Genomic DNA, 25,572 nt, shown 5'->3' on the forward strand with positions numbered 1-25,572 from the left:
GGGAAGCAACAGGAAGGGAAGAGGTGGGGAAAAATGGAATGGAAGACTGTCAGAATTCCAGAATATGGTGAGTTGGGAGGGACCCCCAAGGATCATCCAGTCCAACCCTCAGCCCTGCACAGGCCCATCCCCAAGAGTCACACTCTGTGCCCCAGAGCATCAGCCAAATACCTCTTGAGCTCTGGTGGCCTTGGGGCTGTGCCCGCTGCCCTGGGCAGCCAGTTCAGTGCCCACCACCCTCTGGGGGAAGAACCTTTTCCCAATATCCAGCCTAAGTTTGGATAACGTGTACCCTTATCAGAGATGTCATTTCTCCTTAGTATGTGTTGCATGCAAACAGTACATTGTGATTCTGATCTCATCTTACTGCCAAATCTGGAATAATTGTGACATATAAATGTTCCAAATTAATTCAAATAGTGAAGATCATTCAGTTGTCAGCAGAAGTGGAAAGGGAAAAGTGATGTTCTGTGCTAATTGGATGAGAGCTGAGGAATCTTTAATGCAGAGTTCCAGGACAAAATTCGGATTCCACTCATGTTGGTGTTTCAGCTTTTACTTGAGTGGGATTTTGTTGTCACCAGCAGTTTCATTTCTTGTGTCACACAGGAATTCAGCTGGTGTTTCATGCACTGGTCACGAGACACAGGAAATTCAGCTGTTGGGGTGTTAAAACTCTTCAGAGTCCAGTGAAACATGGAATGAGTGACAGAGCTTGCCTCAGAAGGGCAGAGTGTGCAGCTCCTGAGGACCTGAAATCTCGTGGAGATCATAACAATCAGGATTTCTGAGCATCTCAGAGAAGATACAACCTCATACAACTGGGAGCCAACTTGGGCTTCTGTTCATGGAAGTATCAGGTTGATCAGCAGCTGAAGACAAGAGAATGAAAGATCAAATTAATTAGAGCTCACAATAAGCAAGGTCCAGGTTAGCAGAGCAATAGCTCTTTTGAGACTGAAGTTGTGTCATGGCCACTGATTCCAGACTCCATGTTATTATTCCCATGTTATTTAGTTTTCTATCCCTCTGGGGTAGAGTAATCTTTGGGATGGTTCTATTTAACCTCCTGACTTCTGAAGCAAGACTTGAGAAGGGAAGTAGAACAGCTACAAGTAAACTTCAGGAATATATAGTTTAATTTTAAGGAAAATGAGGACTTACTACCATTCTTACATATTAAAGTTCCTGCTCTCTCAGAGATGAAGGATTTATGTAGTGCTTGATTCATACCCTGATTCAGGCAAAATATGGATGTGCAGGAAGATCTCTGCTGGGGGGGTTGTGCTTCTGCTCCTTTTCAGATGCAGAGAGTCTTTTTGAGAACTCCTTCAGCAAAAACTGAGCTAACTTGGTTTTTTTGGGCAGTTTTGTCGTGACAGCCCCTCACCTGCTGTGCTGCAGCTCCATGTGCTGTTTGCTAATGGTGCCAATGCCACCTTGCTGCCAGCTTTGGAAGGTCAGGCTGCTCAGCAGTTCAATCCCAACTCACTCCGTGGACAGAGGCACTGGTTGTTTTTCTGGGATCAGTCATAGTAGTAAACTTTTTGCCTGAAAAGTTCACCCAAGGCAGAATTAGATGGATCTTCTGTTCCATGACTTCAAGGCTGGAGACTGACACGCTCATGGGCAAAGTCAGAACAGTTTAATCATGGAAATTTCTGTGTAAAATACACTTTGCCAGCCTTGCTTCCCAACAGCAATGACTGTAATCAGGAGAACACCTTCAGTCTACTCAGCTGTGACCTCATATATTTTGGAAATGAACCCTTCAACATCTTTATCCAGCAAGTAAAATGCACATCTTGCCTGCCAGGGAGGTCAAAAGTCAGATGGTTGCTACAAAGAGTCCCATTGTTTTCACTTGTCTTTAATATGTGCTTCTCATTTTCATAGAAATGTATCTTGCTAGGGCTAGACACAAAAAAATGCATTGAAAAGGAATTTCCAGAATGAGCTTAATATCACCTGTGAACCACACAGGTATTTTAAGCCTCTCTCTCCTACAAATTACTTCTGCAGGACCAAGTCCTTCAAGTTTCAAGGTCCAGTTGCACAGCCAAATTTTATTTTTATTATTAGCATGTAGTCTAACAATGTTTTCTTCTAACTAAGTGGGAAATACAGAGACTTGGATCACAAATTTATGCAGTCAATTATTTACATAAATGAATTCTCAGTCATCTTTTGTGAGCATGTGTGTTGGAGATGGATGTCCATGCAGCTCAGGGTTGTGTGACTCATGGTATTTATAATTAGGGAGTCATACCCTTGCTTAATGAACTAGCAAACAGGGGGGTTGCTGATGTTGGGTTTTCCTCCCCTCCTAGGGAGAATAAACTGGAAGTAAGTCCAATTAGATCAGTCAGGGAAGATGCCAGTAAGGTTTGCTGCTTCTAAATCATCCAGAAGTCATGAATTATTTTAACATTGTGTCTTCTTTCTCCCTTGGCTTCATGGCTGTTACAAAAATTCTGTTTATTAATGCACTCTGAACTGAAGCTGTCAAAATCAATCTCCTTCCCCATTTGTGAAGATGTTCTATGTGTGCATCTGAATGGTACACTGTGGACTTGTTAAATTTTCATGTGGGCTCAGACTGGATTTCCTGAAAAGGAGAGCAGAGACACTGTAAAAATGCCACAGCTTGTGCACTCTGCCCAATGCAAATGTCACCTACATATTGTTTACAGAGATATCTCTGATTCTGTAAAACCCAGTTCCTGGGACCACCTTTGGGTCCATTTTATATTATTCTTGAGTTTTAACCTGCATTTTCCCATCCAGGGCAATGAGGAGCTCTGCTTAAACCCATAGGGAGCCCTATTTAATTATAATTGGCAGCCTGCAATCCTTTGTGCTCTCCAGGAAATCCTGGAGCTAATGCACGAGGCTGCAGACCTTTAGTAGTGGTTTTACACTCAGCAATTTGTTCTTTATTTGGCTGAATAAATATCTGATGGAGCTGAGAGAATCCACGGAGGAAATGTCGTTGTACAGAGAAAATTCTTGGTGTGCCTTGGAGAGCCACGGGAATTACTGAATTATTCTGAAGGGTAATTTTGCCATCCAGCCTTTAGTTATGCATCTGAACTAACAAATACCCATAAATAATTTCTCATTAGCAAGATGTTTTACAAAAGACTAAATCTTTAGGCCTTGATCCCACAGAAATTCCATGTTTAACGCAACGTGACTGGCTCTTCCCGCTGGAGTTCGTGTTCTCTGTCGGGATTTGAGACTGGAGGTGTTTCAAGCCCATCTTTACAGGCTGGTGCAAACAGGGGGAGTTGCCCCTCTATCAGGAGAGCTGTTCCCTCAGGGGCAGCTGAATGTTTTGGATTATTTTGTGTGGTTTTAAACTCGGAGTTTTCTGCCTGGCAGCCACTAGAGAGCACTCCGGGATTGTCTCTTTTCCAAAGCCGGGCATGGTGAACTACAGCGGGAATTTAAACCTCAAAGGCTTTTTTCCCGTTCCTAAAGAATCCTGTCGTGTTTGGTACAAAATAAGGTGTATTAAACCAAATTTTAGAACCATTTAACGCAAATATTATTCTCGGTGACTTCTTCCATCAGCTTTTAACTCTTGCCCAGAGGAGTTTCCCTGGGATCTGTAGTGCAGCCAGGAAAGGTCCCTGAGAATAAATAATCAGTGTAGGGGCTGTTTTTACTGTCAGACTGACTGCTGATGCTTTGCTGCTTTCTGGCCAGATAACCTGGGGAAAAGGTGGTTCTGTTTGAACTTAGTCCTTAGAAAAACTTTTACCTCAAGTCATTATGATTCAGGAAACAATTCATGGAGTGGGTCTATGTCAAATGCAAAAGCAAATTCTGAGAAATGGAGATTTAAAGGGAAAATGCTGCATGAATGAATCTGTTTCTTCCCAGTCCTAGGACTTGATGTTTCCTTTTCTGATTGACTTGATGTTTCCTTTTCTAGATCTCCCATGGCCCATATTCCTCCAGAAAAGAAAATTGCACTCTTTTCTTTTGAAGTACCTGTACATTGAGGTGGAGGGTTTTTCCTCTCCTTTCATCCACCCTTCTGAAATCAGCTATCAGAGACCTTGGTTTGTTTGTGCTTTGTCCTTTTAAAGCTCCTGTGTGCTTTTTGGGAGGACTTTCTTGGTGACTAATTGGTGTCTTTCAACTTATTGTATGAGGTTGTAGTTAGAACTTGGCAGCGATTGCAGAAGAAAACAAATCCTCAGAAGCTACTGAGCATCCCAAAAGTCCCAAGTTTTGCTCATCTGCAGTTCTATTTGCAGGGAGTGATTAGTGCAGCTGTGGTCAGCAAAGGGATTGTCCCAGAATGGTGTTTCCTTACTTAATAAATTGGTGCTGAGAGGCAGAGCCACTTGTGCCCTGGAGGGAAATTTTCCTGTCAGCATTAGGGAGTCAGAGCAGCTGGAGGGAGAGAACTGCATTCTGAGGAGATTAACTGTTGGGGCCAGCTGTGAGAATGGAATATGTGGGGATGTGGCAGACCCTGCTCATGACAATGGCATTCATGACATTAGGGCCAGACTAAAAAAACCCTCCCCAGACTTGCAGATCCCAAAATTAGTCTGTTTATGTCAGTGTTATACTTGAAATCTTAACTAGCAGGGCAGGTCTGAAGCACTTGGGGACAAAGCCCACGGCGCTTCTATGACACTTGGACCAAACTGTTTAAAAAAAATAACTCACAGGTGTCCCTGTACATTTGCTTGGGGGGTTGTGTAGTTCTTCTTCATGAGTAATGAAGAAACTTCATAAGAAAGACTCCATTTCTCTTTACCTTTCAGTTCCAGAATGCTCAGCTGGGAAGGGATTTGGCCACATGGAAACTGTTACTGGCATTAAGCCAAGGGATGAAAGGTAAGAATTACTCAAACTGTTTGTTTAAGCAACTTAGAACAAACAAGGTTACAGTCTCTTTTGAAATTCTGACATCTATAAACTTTTCAGGAATATTTGGGGCTTTCTAGGAATTTTCCTGGACTTCCTGGATCTAGAACCTTCCTAGGAATGCCTAGATTGAGACCTAGGCTGTGATATGCTGTACTGACAAATGATACACTACTGAGTGACAATAGAAGTTTGTGAGTGCTGCATTCCTTCCCTTCTCAGACTGCTGTGTCCCTCTCCCGAAGCTGCTGCCCCACAAATTCTTCAGAGCAGTGTTTTTAGAGACTTTTGGAAGCTTTTGATTGTGATTCAAACCTGCATCTTGCCAGAAATAGTCCCTTTCCTGCAGTGCAGCCCCATCAGACAGACCCTGGGCAGTGACTTCTGATAATAAAAATACACATTGGAAGCCCTGTAGGATGAGAAATAACCTCTGAGGTGCTGTAGGAATGAGGGAGTCAGCTGCCAATGGAAAACAGCCTTTGGAAGCTACAAAATGCCTCTTTCATAATCATTGCACAATATTAGGAGCCAAAAGGCAGCATTTGAGAAGAGCTTGAACTGCAGAACTGGCATGACATGTTAGAGGAACCACTTTCCTGTGCCTCCTGGTGTCATTTACATTGAATGGATGTCATGTCAGGGAATTACTGCAATCAGAAACATGAAGAGTTTCAAATTAAGAACTAAATGGCATTACAAGGCTTGTAAATGATGTTCTGACTTCCATCAGAACTGGAGTTCATTGGGTCAAGTTGCCAACACATTCCCTTTTACAGCTTCTTTCAAGCCAGCTCTAGTTGTAACTTTAAAACAGCATCTTTACTGGCAAAAAAAAACAAAACAAAAAAAAACAATCTATTTCTCTTTCTCAGACATCTTATTTCTGGTTGTAAATATCTTTTTCCCCAAGAAAACCACATGTTTGCTGAAGTAGATGTTTCAAACAGGTGCTTCATCTGACTGAACTTTTTGCAAATTCTCTGAGTGGGTTAAGATTTAAAAGTTACAGCACATAAAAAATAGTTGTGAGGGTTTTTTTCCCCTGTTTTATCACCTAGTGTTTTCTCTTCTACTTGCTGCAATCAGGCAATATCTCACAGCAAACTGGAAAATAAGATTCTAGAACTCTCATCCTTGCTTTCAATGAGCTGTTTGGGCATGCCCTGAACTAAACAAGTAAAACTAAAAGACCAAGCAAAACCTACAGAAAGATATCTACCCATTTATTATAAAGGGGGGAAATATTAAAAGTGGCTACTCTTTTTGATGTGGATTTTTTAACCAAACACTAATGGTGCTGGGAATTCCACACTGCAATTAAGTGCTGCTGATCAGTCCAGCTCTGTAGGATCTGCTGTAACATCACTTTGTGTGCAAGTGTTGAACTTTCCATCTTCAAAGCTGACACAGATGATTTCCATAATTTTCCATTTGTGAAAATACTCTTTGGGATGGAGCTTTTCACTTAGGAGCAATTAATGGCTCCATTTCCATCTGCCCAGTGTGAGCTGCACTTGTGTTCACTCTCAGCCCTGAGGTGGTTCTGAACACCAAGGGAATAAAAACTGTGCTCAGAACTTTGTGCCTTGGTGGTCTCGTGTCTGGGCTGAAAACCACCTGTTAGTTTATTCTGTCTGGAACTGAAGAGTCGATTTCTGAGTCTGTTCTCATGATCTGCCTGAGTTTTATTTCATTGTGCACTTCCAAAATGCTCCTGAAAGCTGCAGAGTGAAATTCTGTGACTATTGGAGCCCTGAGCCAGTGGTTAAAGAGTGTTCCTGTCTTGAATTCATGACACCAGATCAGGCATCTTCTAAAAATAATTCTTCCTGATTGCATAAAGATTTATATCACAAAACTTTTCAGTTCTGTATGATCTATATAGACTAAGGATAAAATTATGGAGGTTTTACAGCCTCTTGGTGACCTTTCAGTGTTCATAAAGTAAGAGATACATCTGTTAACAGAGCTGTGAAAACACCCCTCAGTAATGCCGTAGAAAATGGTCTCCAGTGTGATGATGAGGATTCTTGAAATGTCCTGAACTGTTTTAAAAAAACTAACCAGTGTTATTTCCCTTATTTCCTGTGAAAGCTGTTGGAAAAGAAATCACTAGGTAAGAAAGTACAGATGTGGACCATGACCTGAGCATTGGAGCTTCACCTCTTTGTCTGTCTTTCCTGATATTTGCCTCAGTTGTGTTCTCAGAGAGCCTCTCTTGGTTGGATGCTGCCATTTGGGAGAATCTCCAGAGAAAATGTTAATGAAAGAGAGAGAAATCACCCCTTATATCAAGGGGAAAGGGTGGCTGGAACCCCCTGCCCCTCAGGGCTCCTGGCCTTTAGGTCTGAGAGTCAGCAAGAGCAGGACCATTCCCATCTGCTCCATGGAAAGGGGTAGGTCTTTTGAGCACAAATTGCACTTTGAGAATTTGCTGCTCCATTAAATTAACCTTCTGCACTGAGCCCACATTATGCAGCTGTGCAAATGAAGATAAAATGGCAAGTAATGTTTGGATACCACAGACAGTTACAGGCTGCACAGTCTCACCAGAAGTCTGTTACCTCTTCCTCTAGGCAAAATAATGTGTTTAAGTTAATAGTTTTTAATCCCTTCAGTCTCCATCATGAGGGAGGAGAACACGTTCTCAGCAGGGCAGAGCTGAGGGCACCAGCTCAGATTTCACATTACACCTGAGCACGGATTGCCTGGCAGAAGGAGATGGGTAACATGTCTCAGCCTGCTGGGGCTGGACAGTTTTCTCCTCCTTCCCTGCATTTTCTAGGGAACAGAAGGTTGGGTTGGTGAGGAGAACAGGGGAAGAGCCTGGTGTGTTTTCTGAACTGGTCCTAATTGGGTTTTTTTCTGCTGCCAAGCAGAGAATCAGGCAGTGAAAACCTCCAAGACATTTCTAAAAGTATAAATCTTCCTTGCTTGCCTGGCTTGCTTTTAAAGACATGTAAATTTTCAGCTTATTCAGGGATCTTACAGAAAACCTAGTTCCTCAAGTTTCTTTTTTCTCCCAATTTTTTCATCCACATCCTCTGTCCAAAGTAGATTTAGTCACATCCCTCAAAAGCATCACGGCCAAGCAGTGGCTTCGTTGTTTGTGCTCGTTCCAGAGGGGTGACAAAGGAACCAATTCCACCTGTGCAGGCACAAGTGAATTTTGATTCCCCCTGCAGGGTGGGACTGGCTGGGGCAGCAGGAGCAAATTGGGCTGCTGAAAGAAAATGGGGGGCAAAAAAGAGGCTGCTTCTCTTCCTTTCTCCCTCCCATCTCCAGTCACTGCCCCCGGCATGCTCAAACCATTCCTCAGTGGGCAAAGCTGCACTCCAGGTCCTGTAGGAACCTGAGCCAGGGGCAGTGGGGCTGTGCCAGCCCTGCTTTGGTGCCAGCAGGCTGCTGGCTTAGCAAATATTGCTGACAGCCTCTCCTGGCACAGGGATTGTGTGTTCCTTGTAAGTGCTGAGGGCTGGCAAACCTATGGCAGCGAAGCAAGTTGGCAGGGAGAGGTTTGGCTTGAGCCTGTCATGGCAAGGCTGGCTCTGATTCTCAGGGCAGGGAGGGGGAGAACAAGTAGTTTCTTAATAATAATGTTTTCCAGCAGGGATTCCACACCAGGCTGGGAATTTTTTCACAGTATAGAGGGTTTGGGGTGATCCTTATGAAAACAGGAGTATAAGTGCCATTGTTTAATCAAAATTCTTCACCAAAAGCTAGAAGAGTTGATATCCTAAAGTAAAGCAGAGTTAGGGATTATTTCTAACTGGGCTTTTTTAAAAGAGGACCCATCCCAGTGCTTTTTAGCCACACTGTGAGTGTGCCCGGCTGCATTTCATCCTGTGATCAGCTCTGTGATTTGGTTCAGGTGGCACCTGGACCCAGCAGTTAATTACTCATTCCATGCCCCTGGGCACAGGGCACATGTGTAAGGAGACCAGGGCAGGAGGAAATGAGAAGAGTGTCCTGCAAAGAGAGCTTGAGAACAGTTAGAAAGGAGCTCTGGAAAGATGCAGGGAGAAGCCTGAGACAATTCTCTACCTGGGAGAGTGTGGTGGCTCTGCTGACAGAACAGGGCAGGGCTTTTCCTGGCATGGCCTGGTGCCATCCCATCTCCCTCCCAGCTCAGCTGCAGGGGGAGTTATGTGGGGCCAACTCAGCTGCACACAGAGCTTGGAAAACACTTTGAGGTACAGTCATTTTTTTATTACATTTTCAGTTCATTGTGGTTGGTGTTTTTGCTCTCATCTTCTGATTCTGTGCAAGATTAAGCATCTAAATGCTTGCTGTCTTTGTGGGGTTTTATGTTCCATTTGAAGTTTATTTTGTTGGTTTGGGTTTGGTTTCCATGTGTGCCAAAGGAAAATTAATAGCTATATGCTTGTAAATAACTCAGTTAAGATTTAACACACATACAAAGAAACCCAACAAAAAAAGGAGGGTTTTTCTTTTTGTTTCTGTGTGTCCAGCTCCTTTAGGAAACTCTGTTTTTGTGGTGTGAATTCCCAGCACTTTCTTCTCCTTGGGAAGTTCACTCCAGTGAAGTTGCCTGCCCAGGAATCACCTTGTCTGTGCTTGGCAGAATCACTCAGTTCCAGTCACTGCTCAAAGGTGGAGAAGAAATTGGGATTATTTCTGTTGCATTTTACAGAAAAAAAGAGGAAGAATTGTGTAGTTTGGTTTTTTGTTTTCATCCAGTATTATTAGATCTGTTCCTATCTACATTTTGAAGTCTTCATTGCTGTGACTGAAAGAGTAACAGGAGCAGAAATGATGCCCAAATTGGATTGTCTTTCTAGGGCAACTCATAATTAAATCTGCTGCAGCCTGTGCTGTTTGTAGGCATTGGAAGTAATTGTTGGGTTTGAAAGATACACATTAATTTGGAAAATGTTTACAAATGGCTCAAATATAACAGAGATACAAACTAGCAAGAGGTTATTGGGGCAGACAACATAACCCTGGCATTTCATTTGGCTTCAAAAACTGCTTAGATTATTGTCTGAGGAGGCTTCTGTTCATCACTGTTAATTTGATTTTCCTGTAAAAGAGAGCTGGGATTTTAGTTTGTGTTGTAGATTGCTCTTGGCAGAGTTATGGACTTGGTTCCCACCCTTCAATGAGAATTTTTTAGAAGAAATTTTTATTATGTTCTTCCTTCCCTTGGTGTCCATAACTATTTGATGTAAGTGGAGTTTTTTCTTCTCTGTATGTTTTCCCTTATCTTGTGGCTTGTTCCATGAGCTTTCCTTACTCGAGTGGTGGTCTCATTGTTCAGTTCTTGTCTGGCTGTGGCTGCTTTTGTTAAAACAACCGAATTCTCACTGTGAAAATCTTCCTATTTGAAGCAGGATGGCAGCATTCCTTTCTAATGTCTGTTCTCTGTGTTCCAGCCTGGCTTGCCTCTGGCTGCAGTTCTTTCATGTCTCCAAGGTTATTACTAATCCACTTTGGAAAAGAATGGAAAATCAGTTTTACAACCATTTTAAGTCTTTTAAACTGATTTCGTTCCAAAATGGGTTCAGTCCTTCCAAATTTAAATTCTTTTCTTGAAAGAAAATGTTTTGGGTTTTCACTCTGATAGGAAAAAAGCTACAAATAAAAATCCCTATCAAGATTAACACTGATGTTCTTAATTAGTTTTGAATGAAACAAGATTTTTTTTTCCTTGCATAGTATTGGAATTAGTAGAAGGATTGTTTTTTCCTCCCTTGGAAAAGAGAGATAAGTCAGTAATACTTTGTCTAGTACTTTAAATTTAGCAGAATTACAGTAAGTACTAAAGAATTAGTCCAAGTGGGTTATCTAACCTTGCTCTGGTTATCCAGTTAGATACTTGCAATGTTATTCTACTCCTTCCAGCCCTGTCCAAGCCAACTTCATTGCCTCTGTTTTCAAAGCACAACATTTTTCATGTGTTCCAGTGGGACTAAAAGTCTGAGCTTTTTTTTCCTGTTTGGCTGAGAAACTCTCACCTTTTTTCTTTTCTTTTTCTGGCTGTGCAAACCTTGTAGATGGATCTGAACCCTGAAAGAAAATATTCCAGATAATCCTCCCAGGTCTACCTGTCACTGGTGCTGCTTTATCTTAGAAATAAATGCCTTGGAGGATAAAAAATGCATCAAAATAATTCTTGAATTATGAAATTACAATAATCTATATTGGCTAATATTCCAGCCCCAAATGTGTGGTAGGAATCTGCTCTTTCCCTTTTAATCTTGGAGGATCCAACTCACTTTGTTTCGGGGCAATTGCTGCATGTTCCTTTATTTCAATGCACATATATATGAGTGCACTGATAAGTATTTCTGTTCCATAATTTTTCAAAAGAATGTTCCCTCTTCACCTTTAGTTAGAGATACAGATCTCTTTGTTTACAGTAACTGTTATTGATTGGTCTTAATTACGTTTTGAAATTGTTCCCATGCACCACTGAGGTGTAGATTTTGGCAAAGACTCGTCCAACAAACTCTGTGCTCTCTTATTCCTTCCCCCTTTCCATGCACAGGTTGTTGGATTTCCTCCCCTCTAGTATACAGAGGGAATAAAATCAAGATTCCCATGAGTTGATATGATGCTGGATTTCCTCTAAAGAATGAGAAGGAAGCAGAGACTGAGCTCCTGGAGTCACCAAAGTTCATCCCGGTTCCAACGTGGCAAAGGTGTCTCCATGTCTGGAGGGAACACTTTGCATGTTCCATCCTGGTTCATGCCCTGCAGGGCTCAGTCTTTGTGGCTGGGTCTGAGCATGTTTGCTGTCCCTAATTAAAGTCATCTAGGAAATTTAGCAGCTGAGCTCCAATCTTGGCCTTGTCTGTGGATGTTGCAGACATGTAATAAATCTCTTGTGATTATTATTTAGATGCTTGCCAAGAGGGATGCTGTGGGAAATTGTTTGAAGAATTTATTCTCTTCTTAAGAGCATAGAATTTCTTTCTTCTTTTTTTTTTTCTGAAGGCTCTTTTTCCCCCCAAATGGAAACTACTGCACATACTCTTCCATAAAGCAAAGCTTATCATTTCTGTATCTCTTATTAGGGAAGTGGCATAAGAAATCAATTATTCTGGAGAGGGTGGTCAGCATGGGGGGTAAAAAAAATAATTATTGCCCATACAGGAGAGAAAAATTCCTTTTCTCTTTGTAAGACAATAGTAGTAATTCTTTCCTTTTGCCTTGAGTGGGTCTTTCTAACCCAAGAGGTAAGGAGGGCCATGTGGAACATGCATGTTTTTCCAGGAGCAACACACACAATCTTTTAGACAAGCCTTTGGGGTTTTTATCTTTCTTACCATACATGTTTCAGAGAAAGAGTAGAAAAATTCCTCATGTGTAACTGTAGTTAAAATTGTGTTTGATTCCTGGATTAAATATCTAATTTACCATATATAAATATTAAGGATTTCATTTCACAGGAAAGAAAAAGAAATGCCATTGTGTTCAGATCAGAGCAGGTGACATAAAGGCAGCTGTGGAACACAATCTTGAGAAATCATGTTTAGGAGGTGGGGATGAACCTGTGGTGGTTTCACTCACTCCTTCAGTTACTGTCCAAGAAGAATTGCTTGTTGCCAAGTTTTACTTTTGTAAACCTTTGTATGTAGGGAAATATAAATATCATGTTTAACTGCTCACAAACAACTTTAATGTTATTTATAATTTATTTAACCCATCCCAATTATTCTTTTTTGGTAGTGACAGTAACCTCACACTGACCTGATGTGTTCCTTTGCTCTTGAAAGCCCAAGACTTACCTTTCATCCAGTCCTTCCCACTGAACCAAGAGCTTTCCAGAGAGAAAAAGGTCTGATATTTTAGATTAGATATTTGCTGATTATAGGGCTGGCTGAAGCTTGTGTTTGTTTCCAAATTACAGCCCAAGACAGGGTCGAAAATGTGGCAAAGAACTGGCACTGTTTGTTTCACTTGCTCAGTGATAACAGAAAAAATAATCTAAAATCTTTGGTTAAAAAATAGGTATTATAAAGACGGTAACACCATTATGTTTTTTACTTTTAAATGTGTTCTATTCTACAGTACAGAAAGCAATTAATAACAGTGTGAAGTTGTGCTGTGCAGGTGTCATCAAATGCAGTAATTAAAGCTCCCAGAGTGGTTCCAACGTGCTGGTGTGCCCAGGCAGTGCTGGGGGAGAGGCTGCTGGGGCAGCCCAGAGGCAGCGGGGGCTGAAAGGCCAATGTCAGCAGCATCTGAACTGCCTGGGGAAGGGCTCTGTGCCCAACATGCTGCTGCTTGTGCTGCAATAACCAGTCACAGCCTGAGACTTCTCCTTCAGACAATCAAGTGTGTTAAAGGTGATAAAAATAGGACCTCTGAGTAATATAGTTCAGCTGCAGTCTGGGAGGATTTTCTTCATGTTTAAAGAGACAGTTTGCAGTTCTGGGCCCCTCAGTTCAGAAGGGATATTGAGGTGCTGGAGCAAGTCCAGAGAAGAGCAACGAGGCTGGAGAAGGGACTGGAGCACAAGTGCTGTGGGGAGAGGCTGAGGGAGCTGGGGGTGTTTAGCCTGGAGAAGAGGAGGCTCAGAGGTGACCTCAGCACTGTCTGGAACTCCCTGAAGGGAAGTTATGGCCAGGTGGGGGTTGGTCTCTTCTCCCAGGCACTCAGCAATAGGACAAGGGGGCACGATGGGCTCAAGCTCTGCCAGGGGAAATTGAAGTTGGAGAGCAGAAAAACAATCTTTCCAGAGAGAGTGCTCAGGCATTGGAATGGGCTGCCCAGAGAGGGGGTGGATTCCCCATCCCTGGAGGTTTTTCAACTGAGCTTGGCCGTGGCACTGAGTGCCATGATCTGGTAAAGGGACTGGAGTTGGACCAAGGGTTGGACTTGATGATCTCGGAGGTCTTTTCCAACCCAATCCATTCTATGGTTCTGTGATTCTATAATAGCCAGATAATGTGAATTTCAGAGGAGCCCCTTGTGTAAGAACATTGAGTTTGTAATAGTTTTGATGTTCATTCCCCTCTGGCTGGCAGGAAGTATCCAAAAACTGTTATTCTAGAAAGCCAGACAACCAACTCAAAGGATTAAAAACCTAAATAAGACAAAACTCAGCTCTATCAGAATCTGTCTTACTTTAAAATCAGTGGCAATGCTTGTCTGTTGAAGAGAGCACTTGTGTTTGCTGAGCTGTGATTGTGGACTTTGGGTACAGGAGACAGGCAAAGGTAATACTGGAGCACCTGAAGATTCAGCTTGATACTGGGACTCACCTTAGGGATTTCTCAACCATCAGCCCTAGATATGAGGGACTGAACTCTACTCTTTAAAGATTTATTTATTTTGATTGTACTCAGTCTTCCAGAATGCTCTTTTAAATCAAGGTTTTTTAATTTGGCTAGAGTGGGAAAATAAGTACAAAAAAACACCCTCAAAACAAAAAAAATCTCAAAATTAAGTTGTTGCTGGGTAGAGGATGATAAACCAAAAAAGAAAACTTCTAAGTTGGCAAGGGAATTTATATGTTATGCTAGATATTTGTATCTGCTCTGCTGAGATGAGCTGAGATCAGGAGAGTGGAAGATGAGAGCCTTAGGACAGACTGGAATATGGAGAGCAAGGCAGCTGGGAATTTTGGAGGATTTCTGTTCCAGGTGGAAGGTGTTGCCTCTAAAATACAAGTGAAGACTCTCAGGTGAGGGAGGGCACTCCAAATGGGCAGAAATGTGGCAGAAGGCTCAAGGTGGGCACTGGGCAGTTCTCTGAGCCCCTGCAGAGTTGCTGCTCCTCTGGGAAGGTGCCACAGTCTGGTGTGTCACAGTAGCAGAAAATCCTTCCTTTGTGTAAGTAGCAACTGGATTAGATTTGTCATGTGTGAGTGTATCAGTGCTGTTCCTTGGGAAATACCTGGGCCAGCTGAGTTCTCACTGCAGATCCAGCTCACTGAGAGCTGGTGTGAAACTGCAAAAATAGTTCTGTGGAAGAGCTGGAAGCAAAGACAGTTGTGATACAGCACAATTGTGATGATGATACCTTAAATAGACAGCTTGGACATGTTTAAATCAAATGCTTAGGGTTTATTTAAAAATACTGGCTTGGTGAAGAGTTGCAGCACATTTCACTAATGATGAGTTGTGTGTCCATCAGAAATTTGATTCTCACAGGGTAATAAAACTCATAGTTTTCAGCATTTGTGACTTCTTGGCCAGAATATTCCTTAATGCTGCTTCTGAAACAGAAATGACAGAGCATTCAGTGAAGGCCCACGGGACCTGCTGGTTCCCTGCCATGCATTCCAGAGGCTGATGTCTTTGCTAGGCCTGGCATCTCTGGGATGAAGTGGCATGGTGGGATTTTGTGCTCCCTGACAGCCTTTGCCCCACCTTTCAGAGGACTTTGTGGAATGTCCATATCTTTCCTGGAGCAGCTGAGGCTGTTGTCAGAATTAGGACCAGCACATGTAGTTCTCTGGAGTTATAACAATTGGCTGTCTAGTTTTATTTTGGGGAGAAAAAGTGCTACTTAAAATATTTGGATTTTTTTTAAGCTGTATTTCTCATTCTGGATTTTTTACATGAATGTGTGTGTGTCAACAAGAGATGATGCTGCTGATGTAGATTTCTTTCATCATGGAATTCATGAATTTACTCCTTCCTGGCTGCTAAGGCAGTGTTGGGCATCTAAAGCTAAAGGGATTTCCTCAAGCCACCAACCAACCTGTGCCACCTTCCAGTGCTTCTCATTCTCAAGACAAAATAAGAGTCAAAGTATTGATATTCTGGGACAAATGTGAAAACACTCCAGTGGAAGTTGCTGATGCTGTGGCAGGGACCTCATGCTGTGATTACTGAAGCTTCACGAGCACAGTGTGTGCTCTTACCTATTTTAATAATTATGATGTTTTCCAGCTGCTGCTCTTGACTTGTTTAAAATACCTGCTCAGTCATCTGTGACATTTCTCCTCTTTATAAAGGAACAAAAGCTTGTGAGCTGTGCTTGGGATGAAATTTAGCCATGTTACATGTGGAGCTCACAGGCCACCATCTCAGCCTGGGATACTTCAATAAACATCATCTCCTCGCATCAGTTTCTCACAAATCCCATCCTTATGGAAGTACAAGCTTCATTTGGACAATTATGTCTTCATAATGTTGGTTTCATGTGACAATCACAGGATCTAAATAAGGAAAGACAGGGGGGTTGAGTTTGGGTCCCCTAGAACTGAAATATGTGGTGGGGGGTCAACTTTAAATCATGAAATTAAACAACTGTTTTCCATTTCTGTTGTATACAACTGAGTTATAGGTTGTTAATTCAATGGCTTCTGGAAAAATCACAGCACAACAGTATTTTGGCTTGTGAACTGCTCTGCAAATGTAATTATGGAGGTGTAATATGTGGTGGGTTTTTTTCCTAGTTCTTGTAATGAATGTTAGTCTGTGTTTTACTCTGGCTTTAGATTTGGGTGGTTCATGCTTTCTTTACTGCACAATAATATGTAGTTCAGTATTTATTAAGATTTTTATGTACTATGGCATCTTTCCACAGTCCAGGCTTCATTTGTGGGGGTTGTTAAGGATGAAATATAATTGCACAGTAAACTAATTGGGATACAGGACAGAAATGCTGCTCTTCCCTCTTGAGACTGAGGCCGAAGAAATCAAAGGCCAGACTGTCCCCATGCCAGTTATGTTACAAACTGACAAAATATTTAGAAAAACTTGTTCCTAAGCAAACACACACAGAGCTAGGAAATCAGAGGAACATTTGATGGATCTGATAATGAACACAAATTAAGGCCCCAAATTGCTGAAGGCAGCCCAACCATCCTCCTGCCAAAGAGCTGCAGCACGACTGGAGACTCTGCACTGGAGTCCTCTGGTGGCTTTGCCCCCACACATCTCAGCCACTTGTCCATTCCTTGGAAATCCACATTTTCTGGGCATTTTTTCCTGCTGTTACCACTCATGGCAAAGGAACTCTTCTGGATTCCAGCTTGGTATGGCTTTGCCTTTTAGAGCTTTCACACTTGTCCCTAGAAATAAATGAAAATGGCAAATAATTCTCACCTCTCCTCTGGGAGGTGATTTTTCCCATATGCACAGAGAAATGAAGCCACAAGCCAGCTTCAAAAAGGAAGCTTATCTGTGTTGAATCTTATTCCAGTATTCTCATTGCCATCAGTGTAAGAATTTCCATGTAAGCTCATTTTCTTCCCTGGTAAAATGCAATTCACTCTCCTCTGGGGAGACAAAGATGAACGATAGAAGTGAATCAGAGGAGGTAGAGATGAGAAACAGGATTAAAACCAATAATGCAAGAGAGAGTATGTGGCTAGAATTATCTCAGGTTTAATGCCATGACTCAGTCATAAAATGTGAGTTGGCTATTGCCCTCCCTGTAGAAGTGAGGACAAAGATCAAAGCAGACCCCCTACAAGAGCACAGAAGAGCCCAGAGGGGTTACACAGCATTGCCAAGGTGAATTCTCCAGGGAATAATGAAGTTGGAATTGCTGTAGCCCCAGTTGAAAGGTTAATGTGCTTGTGATGAATGATATGACAGCATGTAAATTACATTCTGCTCACTTTTCAGGGCTGGGTGTTTTACTGTCTCAACTGGCCAACAAGCAGAGTTTTCTTTTTGTTTACTGACAGATGCAGAACTGTCTGGATCTCTGTTGTCAATGCTTAGGCCTGGCCTTGGTGTGTGTTATAATAAAGCAAACACACACAAATCCAAACTAACAAACACACAGAAATCCAAACAAACAAAGCCATGCCACAAATTAAAAACTGTGTAATGAAAAGCAGGGCAATACTAATGCCTTACCTACTTTTGAAAGGGTAAGTTTGCTTTAGTGGGATATGCACAGGGGAATCTGCATTAAAGGGAGAACAGCTAAAGGCAAGAAACTTGCTGTGGATAACTTGGAATTGATATGCTGAAGTTGCATTCTGCAATGTGGAAGCTCCCATCAGGCAGTGATTTAATTTCTCTCACTGATCCCCAGTGCTGTGTGTTAGACCTGCAGAACTGATTTTCCCTGTTCTGGTGGCACTTACCCATTTTCCAGCTCCAATCCCAACATGCTGAGCATGAGCAGGGAATTGCTCCCAAAGCAGCAGGATTGCCACAGGCCAGAGTAGAGTTTTACTCCATCCATTTCCACACTAACTGCACTTTGGGCATTGCCCAGCTCTCTGGGCTCTCATTACCAAATGCTTTTCACTTCAATGACCAAACCCCCTCCTGTTTTCTTTGCTGATCCACAAGGTACTCCCACTCTATCCCCAAGTCCCTCTCGAGTCCCCAGACCAGCAGGTGGGCACTAAGCACTTGCTGCTCTGCTTCATTCCCCCCTGCCTGCACTGAAGTGTTCCCCTTCCTGCAAAGGCCACACCAATTTCTGGCACCTCTGATCAGACATTGGTTCCTATAAACCTCTAGAAACAAATTTAATTTAAAAGACTTCAAAATGCTACTATATTGATTGTAGTGAAGTCAGCCAGAAAAACCCAAGTTTGTTTGTATATTGGTTGGATGGTGGATATGGACAGCAGGATTAGGTGCAGTTTTGGAAGAGCAGCCACAAGTGTATTCCATTCTTTTATATTTAGACTTTACAAGAGTGGCTGGCAATGAGTTCCCTTTAGTAAAGAATATTGTCAGTGTTGGTTGTTTGGAGTTCACAATATGATGTCTCACTGTTTGCCTTCCCAGGGCCTCCTTTCAGCTCTGACATTCCCTGCTGTGCCCTCTCCCACTGTGTGTTCATCCCCTTCCCCCACACCTCCTGGGATGTCCCCACTGGGTTTGGCCTGCCAGGAGGATTGTGCCAACTGCTGGGGCACCTGAGACGTGGCCCTGGCTTTGTGCAGTACAATTCACTGTTGCTTTGTGTGCTCTTCATAGTTTCCATCTGGGAAGTAAGAAAGCAGTCCCAGGAATAAACTGATAGCAAAGTTTAGCATCAGTGACTCTCCCAAAGCACAGGACACTCAGCCATGTTTATATATCCTGGAAGAGTTTATCTGCCAAGCTAAGCTAAAAGATTTTTTAATAGGAGTTTTTGTTTTGCTTTAGTCTTTTGGTGTTGACAAGTGACACAGAAAGTTTCCATGAATGTGTGTGTGCTACACCCCAGTGCTGAATTCCCCTGGTACTGGCATGTCCCAGGATGAGGGCACATTTGTGTTAGCAGTGCTTTTAGCAGGGTTTTTGGCACAGTGATCATCCAGATCTTACTAATTTCCTGTGTTACATCCCAGCACTAACACTTTAAGTTCTGATTACTAACCATAGCTACTTACTTCATGCAGAGCAAACCCCTGAGTGTAGGAACCCAAGTATAATAAAAGCAAACCTGTTAAACTAATGACTTTTCGGAGGATCTGTCTGAGCAAGTCACTGACCTGATGAATATAAACATTTTAAATAACTGATGAGTGAAGAGTTTGGCTTTTAGACAGATTAGGAATTTGTGTAGGAAACAGCAACACTTTAGCATGTTAAAAAATCCTCTGAATTTGTATCAGAAAGTGAACTTGAGTGATTTCTAATGAAGAAATCTAACAAGCTGATGGCTTCTGCTTTCATGTAGCACTTTTCTCTACTTTGGCCCTAGGAACCTGTACGAAAGGGTAAAGAAATAACTGCTCTGCAGGTTTTCTATGTGTGATTGCAATCAAATTTTTCCACTGTCAGTGCAAAAGAAAAGAGGGAGTGTGACTCCACAATACAGTTTGCATCCCTGGTGTCTGCAACACCTCTGGCCTGGTTATGAGAAATGGAATATACTGTTCTCTCCACCCCCAGATTATAAATCACTGCTTGAACAGCTGTGTTTGTGCAGCCTGGCACACTCCTGTGCTGAAACAATGTGCTTACCTGTACAGGGAGCAGCAAGAACATCCTCTATCTCTAAAAAGACAACAAGCCACTGCTTTTAAAAAATAGCATCAGTTATGTAAAGAAAGGTTGAGATGATCTGTCATTTCCATTCTTAAAATAGTTGAATATGATGTGTTTTGAAAGAATTTTGGTGATTATTTACCTATAAAGAAATATGCTTGGGCAGCCTGAGTTCACATACTGTGAAGGGCTCTGTGTTTTAATTGGCTCTCATTAGTTCCCTGAAATGTAAAAGCAGCAATGATATGATTGCGTTTCAAGGATCTCTTGTATATATTTTTTTAATTTAAATCTAATCCTTCGTTAGAAATCACAGAACCCTAAAAACATTTAGGCTGGAAGGGATTTGTGGAGGTTATCCAGGCCTTGATCTTCCTGCTCAAATCAGGGCCATCTTCTAAGTTAAATCAGGTTACTTGGGACCACATCCAGTCGTGTTTCGAAAGCCTCTGAGGATGGAGATTGCAGTCTCTCTGAGCAACTTGTCCCAGTGTTTAATCAGTTTATTCTGATTTTGTTTTCCTTTTAGGCAGTCAAAATTCTCCTTAGTACAACCTTGCATTGTCCTTTCACCATGTACCCCTTAAACAGAGTTTAGCCCCAGGTTCTCTGTATGCACCCCCTTTAGGCTCTGGTGGTTGGTGATTGCTCCTCAGCCTTGGCTCCCAGGCTGACCAAAGCCACTTCTTGGCCTCTTTACACCAAGTGCTCCAGTTCCCTCACCATATTAGTGGTCTCTGCTAGACTGGTTTGTCCATCTTTGTCTTGTCATGAGTGTTCCAATGCTGGACATGCTATTCCAGCCTCTCATGTGCCAAGCCTTGGGGAGCAAACACCTCCCTTGGGTTCTTGCTGCATGTGTTCTGCTGCAGTTTGTCCTTTGCCACTGTCCAAGGTTCTCTGCTGCCTCCTGTTCCTCTGGGCTCCAAAAATCCTCTGCAGAGCTGCCACTCAGCCCTTCAGTTCCCAGCCTGTCCCTTAAGTTCTTGTAGTTGAGGCTTTGTTCCAAAATCCCCTTTCAGTTCCTTCTCAGCACTGCTGCATCTGACTGACAGTGCAGAAAGGTTTTGGGAAAGGCAGCTTGAAAGGGAGATTACCTGGATATTAATTAGGGCCAAATATTCAATAAGCACATTGGTGGCAAAGTAGCAAAGACAGTCCCTGTCATGCAGATTTAATCAGTTCATTCCCTGCTCAGCTTGTGGGTTTGGGGTTGTGTCCTGCTCTGTCTCGGTGCTTGCACGTTTTCCTGGAACAACTGGTGCACTTTCAAGTCCTGATTAATCCAAGTCCTCTTTACAGTTCTCTCTTTTCTCAAACATGGGCAAAGAGGCTCTTTGTAACTGAGGTGGGGTTTGGGGGATTAGTGCAAAGGACACAGAGTTACTATGAGTTTAGTTTTCTTAATTTGATCTGCTGTACTATGAATATAAAAGCATCTGTAATAATAGTAAAATAAAAGCAAGTGTTATTAATATCCTGCTACCTTTAACAAATGAAAATATAATCTTTTTATTAACAAATGGAGTCTAAACTCTGTGCATTAAGTATTTTAAGTGTAGCTTGACATTTGAACAGCAAGTGGATCACTTCAAAACATACACATGGGAAATGCAGGCTTCAAGAATGACTGACTTTTATGCACTCTGATACACAGCTGGTGTGCCTTCCACCCATCCATAGTTAACTCCTAATTGCTGAGTACTTTCAGTTATTAATTATGTCCTACCTAGGTCTCTGTTTTGTCATGTTGTCATATCACCATTCCATTTTGGCTGGAATAACTGTGCTCCAGCAGTGGGAAATAACCTTCCCAAGGTTGTCCAGCAGCCCAGTGGCAGAACAGTTTGTTACCACAGAGCTGAGCAATGTAGAGTTTGAGCTCCTGCAGTACAATGAAATAATGATTGTGCAATGTGTAGTCCTGAATATTGTATTGTAGTTGATGCTAAAGAGATAAAATTACCAAGTGTTAATTGCATTCACTCTTCCTCTATTTAAAAATTAACATAAACTCATCCCTCTGGGGCAATTAATATCCTAATGCAAGAGCTCTCAAAATGCCATGAAAGAAATACTGATTTGAAATATAAGCCAGCAGAATAGTTATAGGAGCTGAAAAGTGGGTGAAACCCTCTGTCCATGGTTTTCATTATTTAAAAACTAATTAAAACCAAGCACAAAAGCCTACAAAACAAAACCCCTCCGATTTTTCCATTTGCTTCCAAAATGCAGTTCTCTGTCTGGTAAGAAGTTCAGTCTCCAGCAAAAATCCTTTGCTGGTTTTGGACTGAGTTTATTTATATTTGTTTTATACATGTTTGTCCTTGGGGTGGACCCATCAGGGATGAGAATTCCAGACTTTGTGGAACAAAATGCATTTCATAACTGGCCAAAGCACAGCCAGGGAGAGAAGGTGCTGCTCGCAGGCGATTTGAAGCGCCCCAGTGCATGTTTGTCCAAAGCCCTTGTGATCCTTAATGGATTGATCATCTTTAGTGTTAAACCCTCCATTCTGAGGCCACAAAGATGTGTACAAGTGAAATGAGTACATTGACTTATTTGAGGAATTTGCCCCCTGTGGGCTCATTGGGAGGTGGGTTTGTGTGTTCATTAACCAGCATGAAAACCTTTCCCTACAATCGTTTGGGCAAACTGCTGGTGCATTTTAGGCAGTGTTTGTGGATAAGTCCTTTAGAATCAAAGACAACAATGAGAGGGAGTGCAAAATCATTATTTTTATATGTAAATGCCTATATACAGGTGCCAGGAACGTTGCATTGCACAATTCCTACACTGCTTAGCACACACACTCAGATGCACTTAAGGGAGGTAGAAACCCATTGAGAAAAAGGGGATGGTCTTACATTTTGGCTTAGCTTTTAAGGAGATTATACCCTTGAAATCCTCCACGTTAATTTGTACTCATTCCATATGCACCTTGCATATTCTGTTTGCATTTTGAAACATTCTGGAAGGTCCATAGCCATTTTTTGGTGTAAGGTGTGAGCAGCAGCTCTGCTTTTGGAGTAAGTGTGCACAGTGTGAACCATTCTGCTTTCAGGTTCTGTGTTCAGGCTTCGTTGTAGACAAACTGTTTGACTGTGGCTCACAGGGTCATTTAGACCTGGGATGTTGTTTTTTTCAGGGCACTGTGACAGCCATGAGTAACTTCAGAATTAGTGGCAACAACTTCCCTGCATTACAATGGGGAAATGGTAAAGAATTAGGAAGGGCAGGATAATTATGCAAGTCTGGTAATGTTCCCTATTTAATGTGGATCTAAGAATGATTTTTTAAGTCTACATATAGAGAATCAACGGCTGTATTCAGAGAAGTGAGGGGAAAAAAGGATTAAAGAGTCCTTGATTTGATGTTTTAAGTGCCTTTTGGGCTTGAAGGCTGTGAATAAATGGAAAACCATTGGCCAACATTCTTGTCTGGAACATTGACCTTCTCCTCAAGCTTGCAGAAGTCTTTGGTGTGTTAATACACAGTTCCAGGAATGCTGAAAAATAAGGATCAGTTGTGACCTTGTGGTGAAGAAGTTCATAGAGCAGACAGAGGAGAAAACAAGTCTAAGCCAAGGTCTATCAGCTGTTATTATTGGCATTCAATAGTTGCAGCCTTAACTGAGAATGCTCAAAATACTTCTTAGTCCAGTGTCTTTCCAAATTAATCCAAACCTTGGTAATCAAGGTAATGGCTATAGGAGTGATTTATTACAAGGGATTTCCCTCCCCCCCCCCCCCCCCCCTGTTTTTTTTCCTGTCCTCTTTATAATCTGAAGAATATTTCATCTTGAAATTTACTTAAAGAGCTGAAAAACTTTCAGTATCAAGCAAGGTGTTCTGCTGCTTTTTAAAGTTTGGGATTGAAAATGGAGTGGTGGGGGAGAGCTGAGAATTCAACTCCAAAATATATATGTTATATTGTGTCAGATTTTCTATCAGCCTAATTTCAGGAGGCTCAGAAAGCTCCCTTGTCCCTGTCCATTCTGCCTGGCTGCAGTGATGCAAAACTACCCAGGGGCCAAATGATACAGTTTAAAATCTCCTCCTGCATTCATTAGGAGAACACAGCAAGTATGGGCGTGCCCTTGGTGGGAAAGCCATGGAATGTGTCTCAGGAGGCCTTGGTTTAGTTTCCAGTCTGGGCTCCAAGCAAGTAGATTCCTTCATCTCTGGGCCAGTTTTATAGTTGTGTGATGAGCAATTGCAGTCTTGAGACAGGCAATGACAGCAAAGGCAAGACAGATTTTGATGTATTTATTATATTCCTTGGAATGCAGCTCAGGGTCCTCTGTGATGGCTGAGCATTGATGGCATAAGGTAATGACCATGTAAATGGTTCATTTTGCTGGCCCAAATATTGTGGATTTTCAGGGGGAAAATAAAGGGCTTTCAGTATCGATGCCAAGGGTTTAATATTTCTTTTGTCTGTGTCCCCACAGAGGGGTCCAGTGTGGACCTGGAGCACAGATGTGTGTTAGACTGGAATTCTCTGACCTTCCTGTGACTTCACAGCTGCCTTTGCCATTGCTGTGGACAGCTGGGAGTGCTGCCTAATTGGAACAACTGCTTCCCAGATTTAATTAACTTAAAAAAACAAGGCAAGGCAGGCCAGTGAAAGCAGGAGTTGGGGAATGGCATTTATTTGTCTCTCAGATCTGTAGCATCCATGGCTGGTTGTCACTGTATCCTCCTGAAATGGAGTTTGGAGTTGGGAATAGTCCAACTCACATGTCAGTCCTGGACAGTGTTGGTACAGCACAGTGGTTCAGAAAGTAAGGGATGTGGAACAGGGTGCAGGAACCAAATCTTTACCAACAGGTTTCTGGGTATAATGGTCTCTGTTGTTACTGTCTGTGATGACTTTCCCCACAGTATCGTGATAAAAATGTGACTTGAAGTGGTTTTTTTCTTGGGAAGGAAAGAGTAAGTGACCTTGCAGTGCTGCTGATAGGCAGTGCTTTGCTTTTAGTGTTAGACTGCATGATGAATTTGTCCTTTTGTATTAGAATTTTACTGTGCCAAAAACACAGCCTAGTCAGAAAACTGCATCTCTCAAATCTGCCTTTGTAATCTTATTTACATTAACTGGTGCTCATGAGTAATCTCTCTGAAGTCAATGGTATGAATCCAGTCATAATGAAATTATTTGTTGTTTATTTTTTCTCATCTGGTAATTATACTTTGCTATCTGATTCTGTTGTGACCCTACAAGCAAAAGACTCAAGAACAGAAATAAAGTCTTTTTAGCTTCTGCACTGGAGCCATTTCTGAAGAAATGGAAGGTTTTTCTATCCTGTTCTTAAAGGCAACACACAGCCTGGCAAGGAGGGTTCTTATGGTGTTCTAAGGTTGCTGAAAATTCCATATTTTAAAACAGAGATGAGAGTGTGGGATAAAGCTCTTCTGGCTGAAAGATAATGATCTGATATTGTAACTAGTTGCATCTGCCAGTAAGCCTAAAAGAATCTTTGTCACACACACAAAAATGCAAGATTAATAAAAAACCCAGGAAATTTAATATTAAGTCTAGAAACAAATCACAATGAGATTTGCATACTTTAAATACAAAATACAAATATATTTTACACTTGCTGTTCAAAAGCAATAAACCAACTTTAAAATAATTTAATCAACAGAAACATATTCAGGATGGCTGAAAAAGTTGTGAATTTTTAAGCACAGCTTTTCTTTTGCCAAAACTGCTGCTTCATATTCTGTAGAAAGTTCACAGAGGACTTAGATAAAGTTTATTTTCTGAATTGTTCTGCTTTCTCCCACACCCTACTGATATT

General features: G+C 42.0%; 1 long non-coding RNA gene across 2 annotated transcripts in view; it reads left to right on the plus strand.

Annotated features, from left to right (window-relative positions):
- LOC139680447 (uncharacterized) overlaps positions 1–25,572 on the plus strand; it is a 114,406-nt gene continuing 88,834 nt past the window's right edge. For both annotated transcript variants that reach the window (XR_011699347.1, XR_011699348.1), the window contains exons 1-2: positions 1–67; positions 4,788–4,860. This is a non-coding gene — a long non-coding RNA (uncharacterized lncRNA). The remainder of the gene's footprint in view (positions 68–4,787; positions 4,861–25,572) is intronic.

Source organism: Pithys albifrons, chromosome 18 (genome assembly GCF_047495875.1).
Source record: "Pithys albifrons albifrons isolate INPA30051 chromosome 18, PitAlb_v1, whole genome shotgun sequence".
In the NCBI taxonomy this organism is placed as follows: Eukaryota; Metazoa; Chordata; class Aves; order Passeriformes; family Thamnophilidae; genus Pithys; species Pithys albifrons.